A 13,971-nucleotide genomic window follows, 5' to 3' on the forward strand; every position below is an offset into this window, starting at 1 on the left:
TTTACAGGATCGGAATCGGCACCTTAGTGGGAAGTAGACTACTTTTTCATCAGTGTGTGTAAAGAGGTATACACACTGGCATACCAGCACTCGGGCTGTAAGGTGCATTTGTTTTCACAGTGCAGACACTCATCCACACATACCTAAAAACGCTATAGACCCTTATGTCTATATTTTATTTATTTGAGAGATTTGTAGAGCGCCGGTTACTCCATAGAGTATCCCTGAGATAAGCACTAGCATCAATCAAAGTCAGGAAAGTCAGAGAACAGCTAAGGCCCACTAGGTTTACTAACTCTGCCTAAAGAGCAAGGTCTTAAGGTCTTTCTGGAACCTTGCCTCTGAAGGTTCAAGTCTCCGGTACAGAGCATGGAATTCCACAGCTTGGCTGCCCGTAGTCTAAAGGAGCATTTTTCCACTTCTTATTAACTTGGAACCTTGCACCAAAATATTTTCATTATTCAGCCACTACTTATCAGGAAATTATATATATTTATTTTCTTCTGATGGGACTTTGTGAATATTAATTTGTATTGGTTGACATCGGTTTTGTGTTACTATTGCACACTTTGAAAGAATTAAATTACCCATAAAAGTAGGAATTCAGCCCGGTTTTGAAATGTGTAACCAAATACACACTCACTTGAATAAACTAAAAAGAGCATACTTTGATCTACCGACAATTCTATAGGTCTTGCCCTGTAATCATAGCTCCCAATGGCAAACAAATACTAATATTTAAGCTTGTTTTTTAAAACAACTTGGAATCCTTGAGAGTTGTCATTGAAAACGATTGACGCAAAAACATTGTGTCCTTCAAATCTTATATTGTATGGACATATTGCGGTGGTAAAAATAATCACAACTCCTATTGTGAATTACGCACTTACTGATGATGCCAATCCGTAAGTCAGACCTGTTTTAGAAAAAATAGAACATATAATGTCTTCATTTTTATGGTAAAACGAAATAAGCAATTACAAAGTCAATAGATCTCTCATTTCAAGAGCATTATCCAATATTTTGCAGATGTTTTTCAGCACAGGCAAAAAGAAAAAATGCTCTATGGCAATGAAGTACAGCTTTTACAAATCCCCTAAAAATCACTGTTGCGGAACAATGTATATCCGTGCATGCATTATCGCTTATCTGCACATTTGTGTCATGAATCAGAGGCCGTTTTGGGGTCCCACCAAACACAGCGTATGCACTGTTATGAGACATATTGTTATCTTATAGTGGGCTTAGAGCCTACCCATTGCTTACCTTTGGTTGGCTTTATTGTCATTCGTATTTTACTTGCTTCTTATTAGTTTGCTGTATGGGCTTTTCTTCCTCTTTTTGTGTTCATCCCACCCTTAGAGCATAGACGCATTACTATGTCTTCCACTGTTTACTTTTCAGGCGTCTTTTTATTCATTGTGTTTGTGTCGTCTACAAGAGTGCATGTGTTTTCCTGATGTTTTCCTTGTGTGCGGAAATTGTCCCCAGTCAGAGTTCCGTGTTCTTCTCTTTTGTCCATGTGCTCCTCTCCTACTCCAATGTTGCTTTCTCTCCCATGTGCTTTTGCCCCATGTTGCTCTGATTTGACATTTTGACTCCCCACCTGTGCCCCTGTTTTGGTTTCTCCCACCTGTGCCATGTGTTGCTTCCGCCCCTCATCTCCCATGTTACTTCTGCTCCCCTCTCGTGTTACTTCCGCTTGTGTTGCTTCCTCTCTCACCTACTTTTATGTGTTTTTTTCTTTTTTAGCTACCAATCCAACTCAAATCGGAAACTAAAAAGAAAAAAAAACACAACCCTGTCATTTTATAGGCATGCTAATACATTGTGTGCACACCTACAAAATGACGTGGCCAGCTGTGTGGAAAGCTTTTTTTTTTAATTCTAAAGCCCAGCAGTACAGCGTCTGGGATGCTGTGCAGTATAGCTAAAAACATTGGCAAAATCAATAGTTCTAAAACACGAGAACTATTGGCTTTGCCAATGCTTGTTTTTACTTGTAATTGACCATTCCCAGGTGATGAGACGATTCTTGAAGCGGTAAATTACCTATGCGTGAAAGTGCATCAGAGGAGTGGCCCGGTACAAAATTGAAGATGCCGGGCCCTAAAAAAAAAAGGCAAAAAAGGAACACAACGGAGTGATGGGAGAGCAACGGAGGCGCGGGTGGTAGGTGCCAGTCAACGCTGTAGAGAGAGCCATTTGAAGCAGGTAGGTGGTGGGGGGGGGGGGTCAACCGAGGACGTAGCACTTCACGGGTATGTGAAAACTACCAGTCTAAATGCAAAGTGATGCTGGCTGGAAAGAAAGAAATGTCTGAAAGTGTGATACATGTCGTGACCCACCTGTCAACTATATGCCCATGTAAAAATGCACACATGGATGGATGGGGAAAAATACAATTTTGCATTCGAATCACGGTGTTTGCACTTCAGCTTCTAAAGGAATAAATGCGTGTATGCAACATGATGTGTTGGATGACACTTTTCACTCCTTGGGCTCAGGCGGGCGATCAGATATTTGCGTTAGCCTGTCTTTGTTTACATATAGGAGTATAACGTTGGGCTCCAGGCACTCAAATCTCTATGCCCGGAGCCTCTAGGATTGGTGTTACCGCTCAGTCACTGCAGTGGCTGGATAATGAAAACACAGAGCTGTGGTTAGTGCTTCGAATGCTTTGTTGTGAAAATTGTAAATGTGGCGCTACTTCCTAACATTGCCACCAATTAAAACATCAGCTGCTGCGGTGAAAAGGAAGACAAACTCATTCCTGAAACATAACACTCTCCTCTCACTTGCTCAAACTCATAGCAGAGCGGGCGAATCTTAAGAGCACACCATGATGACGTCTTATTGTCACATCTGCCATAGATTTGGCATGAATTGCTCCCACAGGAGCTGTTTCTAAATCAAAAACTATGAACAACCTTGAGTGATTAAATGAAAGAAGTGTCTGTCTTGATAATCTTATGCACATATGCCGGCTGGTGCACATGTGACTGCAAAAATGAAACAGACACACCAAGAGGAACAGAGAAATCCAGGCGTAGGTAGACAGATAAGCACATGGCTGGGTGCTTAGGTCTTGTGCATACTTGTTGAAACATCCCCTTTACGGTTGATCAAGCCCATAAAGTTAGCACCCAAATCACTGAGAAGAGAGAGAGACTACAGTTTAACTGAGTTCCAGATTGCTATTGGAATGCATAAGACAAAAGACTATTTAGGGCAAAGTAGACCCCGTGGGAGAGTTAGACAGGATCATGGTGACGCAAGTTCTAAAATGGGACCCACTGGATAGAGTTGAGGTGACAAAGGCTTTTCCGATGCCGAACACCAAGGGTTACCACCAGTTCTCTATTTGACAATGCACTGTAATTTTCCTTACCTATTATGTGCACTTCCTCGTCTCCTTATTTACTCTAAAAGCTCTATGACAGCATCCCAAATCTGTTTAAATTTTCGATTACCAAAAGAGTCCCATTTTTAGGTCTCGCTGAGCCAGCGCTTTAGCGCTGCTCTGGTGAGAGCTTTAGTAAGCGGGGATTTGGAAGTGCAGACTAGTGCTTTTCAGGCCTCCAAATACAGTGCGGCCACGAAAGTGCTCACCATTTGCCACCCCCTCCCTTATCCCACTTCCTGCTTGTTTTTTTTGGCTTACACTCTCCATGCCCTCTGGCTCCTTCGTGCTGCTTTATCCTTCCCTCTGCATGTGCTTCCTATCTCCTCCCACTCCTGCTGTTCTTTCTTTTTTTTAAAAGTCATTTTACTAAGCGCCAACGCAAACTGAAGGTATCGGAGCGCTTTACATGAGCACCAGTTGCATTACAGACGGATGCCTTCATTTTCATGGATGTACAGCCAATAGGTGTGCAGAGGCGGGGATCTCATAGTAGAGGTTCTCAGAATACTGTACAGTCAGTACAGTGAGGCTCAGTTCTGCATGCCTCTCGCCCTGTTGCTCATCTTGCTGCCAGACTTTCTTGGAGGGTGGCCTTCAGGCTCACACACCTCGCACCTAGCTACAAACCACAGAGGTCGAGCATCATTTGAAATGGCCTCTAATTAAAGAAATGACCTAGAAACCAAAGGCATTTCACAAGTCATCGTACCGCAGACCATGCGCAAGTAGAGTACTGTAAGCACACGGCTCCCAAGCCAGGAACTTTATTATGAGATCCGCCTTATATTAAAATGATTCAATTCAGACCTCTCAGTTTCGGACCGGGTGAATGTTTTAGCGATTTAGCAGACAGACATTTGCATTTCTTCAATAAAACGAGAGCGAAATGGGCTTTGACTCATTAAACTAGGGAGGTCCGCCCCTTAACAAGAAAATCCATGCTTTAAATGGACCATTATTAGGTAGCTGCACTTTTTAATTTGAAAGGCACAGTTCCATATTTTTAACTAGCAAACTTTTAATGATAGCGTATCTGCACTTCTATGTTACAACCAGGTATCCTGGGAGTCAGAGTACCTGCACTTTAATATTTAATTTTCAATCAATGACTGAATTGATGACGTGTATGCCCAGGCGTGCCACACTTGTTGTGTTGACACCAAAAGCTCCGGGGGGAGAATGCAAACAGTATTCAAGCATTAAAAAAATTAAATGCATAAAATGTTAGACAAGTGGCAGGAGACAAAATATGAAAAAAGGCCGTGATGCAAACAAAATGAAAACGTGAGAATGACATCTATCCAGGAAATTATGCATGGCTGTAGAGGGAGTTTTGTTATGATTTGACTGATTTATACTTTTTTCAACGCACAATACATATAAGGGTCTCTTGGCGGGGGCTTCGTACTTCCTGGAAATAACATTTCAAAGGAGCCAGAATTACCGGGTTTTCTCTAAAACATATCAAACCAGTCAGGTTCAAGGTTTAGTGCTTCAGTGAACGCTGAACCTCATTTGCCAGATAATCACCGATTGCGAATAACTCTTTTAAGAAAGGAAAATTACAGGATCCTATTGCACAAGCCATCTGTGTTGTCAGGTTTCGCCGGCACAGCGCTTGCGCAGTACCCATGGCAAAACAGCCGGTTTATGTGTGCAGGTCCGTCATGCTCCTTTTCCGAGAAGGACATAAATAAGCAAATTTGTGTACATGCATGTTAGTCTGTGTATGTCCGAAACACATATACATTTATTAAATAGTTTATTCCTCTGAAAAACTCCTTTTAAAAACAGAGCTCCTTTCAGGGGGAGGTCCTTGGACTGTCAGATCCAATCTGCACTCTAAAGGATCCTTTGTTACACCCCCTCATCCCCTCTCCCTGTCACCGAGCCACCTTTCACACTCCTGGGTGACATGAAACTTTAGCAGACACCTTGGACCGCACAATATCCCCAAAATTAACAAGCATTGGCATAGCCAATAGGTCTCGTTTTTGGGACCTTCTAAGTATTTAGTTATGCAGCACAATATCCTTGGTGCAAAAACATGAACTGTTGCATGGCTAAACACTTATAAGGTCCCAATGGCGAGACCTATTGGCTATGCCAATGCTTATTATCACTAGGACCCAGAGACTTATAAACAGATTCCTATTCCAAACACTTCCTGTTCGTTTGTATGTCTCATTCAGAAACTTGTTTCCCTGCTGAACACCTGGATGGTGGTCACAGGGAGTTCCGCTTTGTTAATGGTAAGAATGGATTTCTATGTGCTTGCTACTGGATGCGTCTTCTGGTAAATAACAGGCTGTCTGGGTTCCTGCTTGTTCTAGTGTGCTTCCAGCCCTGGGGGAAATGGTAGCATGAGGACAGAGCTATATTTTATATGTTCTCCGAAGGAAATTGGGTTACTAGTTCAGGAGGGTGGTTGGAGAGAATTTGCCTACTCAAGCCCCAACCACAATTCTACTCGGGGTGAATCACACGCAAACCTCAATTAACCAGTTTAACCTTCTGGTAGCTTGCCGCAAAATCAGTCAGGCTTAAGTTGGAGGCAATGTGTATAGTATGTATGCAGCAAAAATAACGAAGTGAAAACACAACGCAAGAAAAATCCCACACCATTTTCGAAAAATAGAATCAAACTGAATAAATTATTTGAGGCCAAAACAACAAAAATATTATCAATAGAGCTGGAGATATGCAATTTTAAAGATTTAAGTGAACATAGTGTCTAAAATCACAAAGCGCCAACTGTGAATATCTGGTCATGCTGCACTGGAGCAAAGTCACAAGTTCAGGCAGACCACAATGGAGCACGGGGCGAATAGAGAGACTAAGTTAGACCCACTGAACAGAGTACATTAAATACTGGTTGTGGAGCATTGCGAGATCCCACATTGAGGATATATCATGCAGCGGTCGTTCTGAGCAAGCCACAAAGCTGTGATGCCTAGTCCTGTGTCGTCATCGAAAATGCCATCAACAAGGAGCTTGTGTTGCAAATTAACCCCGGGCGGAGACCTCCGCTCCGCCGGCGGAGTGTGCGGAGATTTGCCTTCCCTGCGTTCCGCGGAGAAAGCAAATCTCTGCACATTCCACAGCGGAGCGGAGTTGACCAGATCCCGCCTCCTTTCTTGTGAAGAAATGCGCATGCGCGGGCACGCGCGCATGCACAGTTTTCGCAAGAATTAGCAGAGACGGCGAGGAAGAGGAGGAGGGCAGCCCGGGGAAGCCGCAGTGCAGGTAAGTGGTTTTAGTTTACTTTTAAGTAGTAGAATTACTTGTTAATATAGGGGGGGAGATAGGTGGTGCAGCGGGGCTACACGGAGGGCCACGCATAGCCCCACAGAGTCTGTTCGCACCTCAGTGGCCCTCCGCATAGCCCCACTATGCCCACTACGCCCAGGTTTAATGCAAATGCCTGCGACGTGGAGTAGTGTTTCCGAGGAACCTGTGAACTGCAATGCAAGGTGCTGCATCAGGGGTGCATCGCGCTGTACCAGTTGCAATGCGGCTGCGAGGAATTGCATCACTTTGCATCGGTTTTGCTCACAAGACCATAGGTGGGCAGGCAGAATACATTCAGGCCCACTTCCAAGGGTCCAGGAAAGGTGTGGCACCCTTTGGGGGTAGGACTCACAGAAGGCAGGGTCTAGGTGCTGGGTTCAAGGTGGCTGGAGCCTTTTCTGTCCCTGAGGCTCTGATCAGATGGCCATCCAAGGAGCCCTTGGAATCACTCTAGTGTTCCTGGTTTCAATGCAGGTCCAGTCCTTTTCACTCAGGCACCAGGACAGAAGGGCAACAGAATAGCAGTCCTTCTTGCAGAGCAGCAAAGCAGTCCTTCTGAGTCTTCCACAGGTCCATAGGTTTACTGAAGGGTTGGGTCTGAGGGTCTAATATTTATTCCTGGTGCCAGCTTTGAGGTAGGTGAAGGTTCTGAAGGTTTCCACTACAGAGGTGCTTGAATCTCCTGCCTCCCTGCCCTGGCTCCAGATTGTCAGGGAGTAAAAAAAGCTAGTGTCAGAACCTTTGTGAGTGTGCTAAGGCAGAGCCGTTGTGATGCAGACGTGTGGTAGGTGACAGTTCCTCCCCAACATCAAGTCAGAGATGGCCTATCGTGCCAATACTTATTCCGCCTTTGTCTCACTGTCAGGGAGCAATATACAAAGACCAATTGCCAGCTACACTTAGGCACATTACCCAGGATACAGGCTGCAGGCACCAAATGGTTAGGACAAGAAAATGCCAACTTTCTAACAGTAGCATTTTCAGAATTGTGACCGAAAATCTGAATTTACCATTAAAGTAGGTTTCAAATTACAATTCTTTAGACACCAACACTGACATTTCCACTTGCTCCCAAAGCTATCCCTTATTAATTGTAATAAGGTAAGGATTAGTTACTTACCTGTAATCCTAGTTCTCTTCCAGGGGTATCCTCATCAAAGTCATAAGCATTAGAATATTCCCGCCCATGCGCGGGACCCCGGAAACACTATATTATATGTGGCCCACATATATATCCATATATATATATCTATATATATATATATATATAAAACCAGCAACTGCAGCCTACTAAACACCAGAGCTGAATCATGCCATAAGGATTCTCTACCATACATGAAAAACATGCATTAGAAACAGGAGAAAACAATAGCAAAACTTGTTTTAGAAACTGTTTAAATGCTCAGCACACAGTAGAAATCCTCATAAATCACTGAAAGCATAGGAAGCTCCCAGGCTGCAATGCAAACACCCAGTCTAAAAAGACTGAAAAGCTAACTTGTAGCTGCATAGCAATAAACTGACACCGTGCCTTTAAGGCACACCTGGCCCCCAACTTCCCATCTTGCCTCAGGGGTGACAGTTAGGTCAGTTCTTTGCGGAGACTGAAAAAGCCATGGCACAAAGAGTTAACAACATCTTCAAAAGATAACAATCCTTTGCCCGGGGAGGCGGGAGGGTTGCTTATGACTTTGATGAGGATACCCCTGGAAGAGAACTAGGATTACAGGTAAGTAACTAATCCTTCTCTTCCAGGGGATCCTCATCAATAGTCATAAGCATTAGAATAGAATAGCGAGCCTCACCTCATCTCCCTGCGGGTAAAGGGAAAAAGACAGAAACCTGATCAGTAGGCTTAGAAAGAAAAAACTAAGCTACCCAAATAGATTCCTCAAGGAGGTTTGGCCTACTTAAGCATCAGCCCTGGAATCAGATTCTAGGCAGTAATGCCTAGTAAAGGTATGAACCGATTTCCAGGTTGCCGCTTTGCAGATCTCTGACATCGGGACGTCATGCAAGAAGGCAACAGTGGCTGCTTTCCCTCTAGTGGAATGCGCCTTAGGAGGCAACGGTAAGGGCCTTTTCGCCAGTTGGTAAGCTAAGGTAATGCAGGACACAATCCATCTGGAGATGGATCTCTTAGCGGCTGGGAAGCCTGTTCTCATGGCGCCATAATTGACAAATAACTGATCTGTCTTCCTGATGCCCTTGGTACTTTCTAAGTAGAACTTAAGTACCCTCTTGAGGTCCAAGGAATGAAGCAACCGCTCAGCCGGGGTCGCTGGATTCGGAAAAAAAGAAGGAAGGGAAATGGACTGATTAATATGAAAATCAGACACTACCTTAGGGAGAAAAGATGGATGTGCCCTTAAGACCACTTTGTTATGGTGAAAAACAGTGTAAGACCAGCTACCAGAAAAGCGGCCTTCCAAGACAAATGTTGCAAGGAAGCTCTATGGATTGGTTCAGAGGGCGGGCCCATCAATTTTGATAACACCAAGATCAACTCACACGGAGGAGATGGGTTTCGAACAGGGGGATACACCTTCTTCAACCCCTGTAAGAAGTCCTTGACCACCTGCATTTGGAAAAAGGAGGGCTGACTAGGAGATCTCCTGTACGCTGTAATGGCAGATAAATGGACCCTGATAGAAGCATACTTTAAACCTGCTCTTGCTAAGTACAGAAGGTAAGGGAGAATGACATCCTCCTGCCCCTTCGTAGGATCAAGGTGATGTTCTCTACACCAAAGAAAAAACCTCTTCCACTTGAACGCATACGACGCTCTTGTGGAGGGCCTTTTTGCTTCCTTCAAAATATGCATACAATCAGGAGGCAGATTCAAATGTCTGTACTGCAGGACCTCAGGAGCCATGCTGCCAAGTTCAGTGAGGGAAGGTTGGGATGCAGAATCCTCCCGCCCATCTTAGTCAGCAGGTCCGGCCTGCAAGGCAGTCTCCTGTGTGGAAGTACCGACAGATGAAGAAGGTCCGGGTACCACCACTGCCGTGGCCAGTCTGGAGCAATCAGAAGCATCGTCATGCTGGATCTGAGAAGCTTGGACACCACCTTGGGGATCAGGGGCAGAGGAGGAAAGGTGTAAACATATGTCCCTGACCAGTCCATCAAAAGCGCATTCCCCCTTGTCCCTGGACGGTGGAATCTGGACGCGAAGGCGTGGCATTTTGTGTTTTCGTCGTCTGCGAAGAGATCTATCTCCGGACGACCCCAATGATGGAAAAGGTCCGCTACCACCTCGTCGTGCAGCACCCAGTCTGGCTGATCTTCGACATGCCTGCTGAGTGCGTCTGCCTTGATATTGAGCTCTCCTGGAAGGTGCACTGTCACTACCGAGAGGTTCCGCGCGAGAAGCCAGTGCCAGATCGCCTGAGACTCCAGGGAGAGAGGACGTGACCGAGTTCCGCCCTGTTTGTTCAGGTAGAACATGGTCGTTGTGTTGTCGGTCTGGACCAGGACCGAATCGGACTCGATTGCTGGTAGGAAAGCTTTCAGAGCAAGGTGGACTGCTCGGAGCTCCAGCATATTGATGTGGTAGGTCTGTTCCTTCGGCAACCACCGCCCTTGTATCTGAAGGCACCCCATGTGTGCCCCCCAGCCTTGCAGAGACGCGTCTGTCACCACCGATTGCTCTGGAAGTGGCTGGTGAAAAGGGACTCCCACCATCAGATTCCGCTGCTGAGTCCACCATGTGAGGGAGGATCTCGCCGCCTGGGAGAGACATATCTGATCTTCCCAGCGACCTGTTGACTGATCCCACTGGTCCTCCAGAGTTTGTTGCAAAGGCCGTATCCTCAGCCGTGCGTTGGGGATAAGAAAGATGAAGGACGCCATGGATCCCAGCAGGGGTGCCACCTGTCGGACTGACGGGTTCTGTACCTGGAGCAAGAGTACGCACTTCCATTTCATTGAGGACAGTCTCTCCTCCGAAGGATACGCTCTTCCCACGCTTGTGTCCAGAACGGAGCCAAGGTAGTGAATGGTTTGGGTGGGCTGCTGCACTGACTTCTCCATGTTGACATGAAGGCCGAGATCGTGCAACTGTTGCAGACAGATCTGGAAGTCTTGCCTCACCCGCTGCTGGGATGGACCTTTCAGCAGCCAGTCATCTAAGTATGGGTAGACGAAGAGACCTTTTTTGTGCAGACAGGCTGCCACCACTGCCATGCATTTGGTGAAGACTCGCGGAGCCGACTTGAGTCCAAAGGGCAGGACCTTGTATTGGTAATGCTTGTGGCCCACCACAAACCGCAGGTACTTGCGATGATGCTTTGCAATGGAAATGTGGAAGTACCCATCTTGGAGGTCCACCGAACACATCCAATCCCCTACTTGTAGATGTGGACATATTTGATGAAGTGCCAACATGCGAAACTTCTCCTTGACGGTGACCTTGTTCAGAAGACGAAGGTCCACGATCGGCCGAAATTTGTGAAAAGAAAGAACCGCGAGTACACTCCCTTTCCAATTTGAGAAGGTGGAACCTTTTCGATAGCCTGCTTTTGAAGAAGGGCCCTCACCTCCTTCCGAAGCAGCTGCAACTTGGTGAGGACGGGACTGTTTTGGAGGTATGTCCTTTGGAAGCGCACGGAAACGAAGCGCATATCCATTGCGCAGTATATTCAGCACCCAGCGATCTTTTGTGATGCTGTCCCACTCTGCCAGATGTCGTGAAGCACTTCCTCCCACTGGAGTGGGCAACGGCGGCGGAGGAAGCCACTGCTCATGACTTCCCTCCTCTCGCCGTGGTAGAGGACTGCTGCTGGTGTCCCCCTCTACCTCTGTTGGACTTTCCTCCCCAATATTGTAACTTTCCTTGGGCCTTATACTGGGACCACTGAGGGGTTTGAACCCTCTGTTGAGGCCCCTTGCGCTGGTTGGGTCTGTAGCGGCGTCTGAACTCTTTCTTTTTCTCCAACCCAACCGCCTTGAGGGTGTCCAACTCGGTCTTCATGCGACCCATCTCTTCGTCCGCATGCGTGCCGAAGAGTGAAGAGCCAGAGAATGGAAGGTTCAAGATTCTCTGCTGCGCATCAGGTTTCAGCCCTGTTAGTCTCAACCAGGACGATCTCCTGGAGCATACTCCATGCGCGTAAGAATGCGCTGCTAGCACCACTCCATCTGCCGCAGTGCTAATCGACTGATTCGCCACCAGGGATCCCTCAGTGACTATTTCCTCGAAATCCTTCTGGTCTTCCTTTGGGAGCTTGGATCTGAACCGCTCCAAAGAGTCCCAGAGAGCTCTGTCATAACGGCCGAGCAGCGCAGCCGCGCTGGAGACCTTAAGGGAGGCAGCCGCCGACGTGCAGGCTTTGCGACCCCACGAGTCCTGAGCTCTGCTCTCTTTATCTGGTGGGACAGAACAAGATGACGATACAGCGTGAGTCTTCCTTGCCGCTGCTACTATGACCGAGTCTGCAGGAGGGTCCATCTTAACAAAGACCGGGTCAGAGGTAGCCGGCTTATATTTCTTAAGGATGCGAGCCGGCACTGCCTTGATGGTTGCTGGGGTTAAGAAGGTGTCCATGACAGGTTCCAGGATCCCAGGAACCAATGGAAGCAGTGGCCGAGACGCAGTATTCTGATGCAAAGTCTCGAAAATCACCGACGCCGTGACTTGCGGGACTGACATCTCAATGTTGAGCTTCTGAGCCCCCCTCTGCAGAACCTCATGGTAGGTGTTGATATCGTCTATAGGAGAGACCCTAGACACTGGGCTGTCCGATAGCGTAGGGGAGTAATCTCTCTTTGAGGATCTGGTGGAGGAAGTCGAGGAAGTAGATGGTGTTCTTCTACCTCGTCGATGATCATGGGCCCGTGATCTGACTGCACGATCTTCTCGCCTGGGGGAGCGCGATCTATGGCGCTGTGTCTCAGGTGACTTCTCGCGTGCTTGCCTGGGAGGGCTCACTCTGTCCACTTCGTCCACCAATCTTTGAAGCAGGGATCTATGCACCAGACTGGCATACTCTTGCATCCTTCTTGTAGCCCCTGAGTCCTGCCAGTGACATACGGGCAGAAGCCATCTGGGCGACAGTGGAACCGCAGCAGTGGTCTCGCGGTGTCTTGAAGGAGACCTGCGGACATGGCTAGCCACTTCCCTCTGTGTAGCTGACCTTGGAGAAGCCCTGGATGAGTGAGAGGATGAATGGCGCGAAGCTGACTCCGTCACTAGGACCACCGATCCATCCCCAGACCTCACCGAGGCCTGCTCTGGACGTCGATCTGGGCTTCTGTCTTCGTGCTTGGCGGGCCTCCCGTGTGCTCGACGTCGACCGCCGTATCGACGGCGACCTGTGCCAAGAAGAATGATGCCTCGACGTCGAACGGCGATGTGAAGCCGACGACGGAGGGACTCTCTCACTCAACGCCGAACGTCGTATATACGACGGTGGAGCTGCGTCCAATCTCGACGTCGACGGTCTGCGCGACGACGGCTGAGGGGTATTTCTCGCCCTCGAAGCCGAACGCCGTCGAGACGACGACAGAGACCTCATCCTCGACGCCGATTGTCGCCTGGTTGACGACGGCGGAGGAGTCTTCGCTCTCGACGTCGATCGCTGGTGGAACTCCGACGACGGAAGCGAGCCTGCCCTCGACGACGGAGGGGTGACACTCCTCGATGCCGATCGACGTCGAGTCGCCGTCGGCGGAGGGTCTCTGCTCCTCGACGCCGATCGTCGCCGGGTTGATGGCGACGGAGGAGTCATGTCTCTCGATGCCGATCGTCGCCGGGTTGACGCCGGCGGAGGGGCCTTGTCTCTCGACGCCGATCGTCGCCTGGAGGACGACGGCGGACGAGTCTTCGACGTCGACGACGTACCTTTTCTCGACGGCGAGCCCGCTGTCGAAGGTCTTTTCTTGGAAATATGACCTACCTGAAGATCTTTTGTCAGCGCCGAGCCCGACGCTGAAGCAGAAGGACGCGAGGACTTGCTTCTAGAAGGCGTTCTAGACCTCTTGGAGCCCTTCTTCACTGGAGATCTTCCTCTAGATGGTTTACCTGCCAGGCCATACAGACGAATCCTTTCCCTGTCCTTCAAAGTTCTTCTGGACAGGTTCTGGCAGTGAGGGCAGGTCGTAGGATCATGGTCCTCCGGTAGACAAAGGATACAGACCCTATGAGAATCAGTCTTGGCCTTCTTTTTGCCACAAGAAGGGCAAGGGTCAAAAAGAGATGGCATTTTAAGATATTAAAAAATGCCCAAACCTGTCAAAAAGGACAGCCTCTTACTTTAACTGATGTAAAACGTCGA

This window comes from Triturus cristatus, chromosome 7 (assembly GCF_964204655.1).
Source record: "Triturus cristatus chromosome 7, aTriCri1.1, whole genome shotgun sequence".
NCBI classification, from domain to species: domain Eukaryota; kingdom Metazoa; phylum Chordata; class Amphibia; order Caudata; family Salamandridae; genus Triturus; species Triturus cristatus.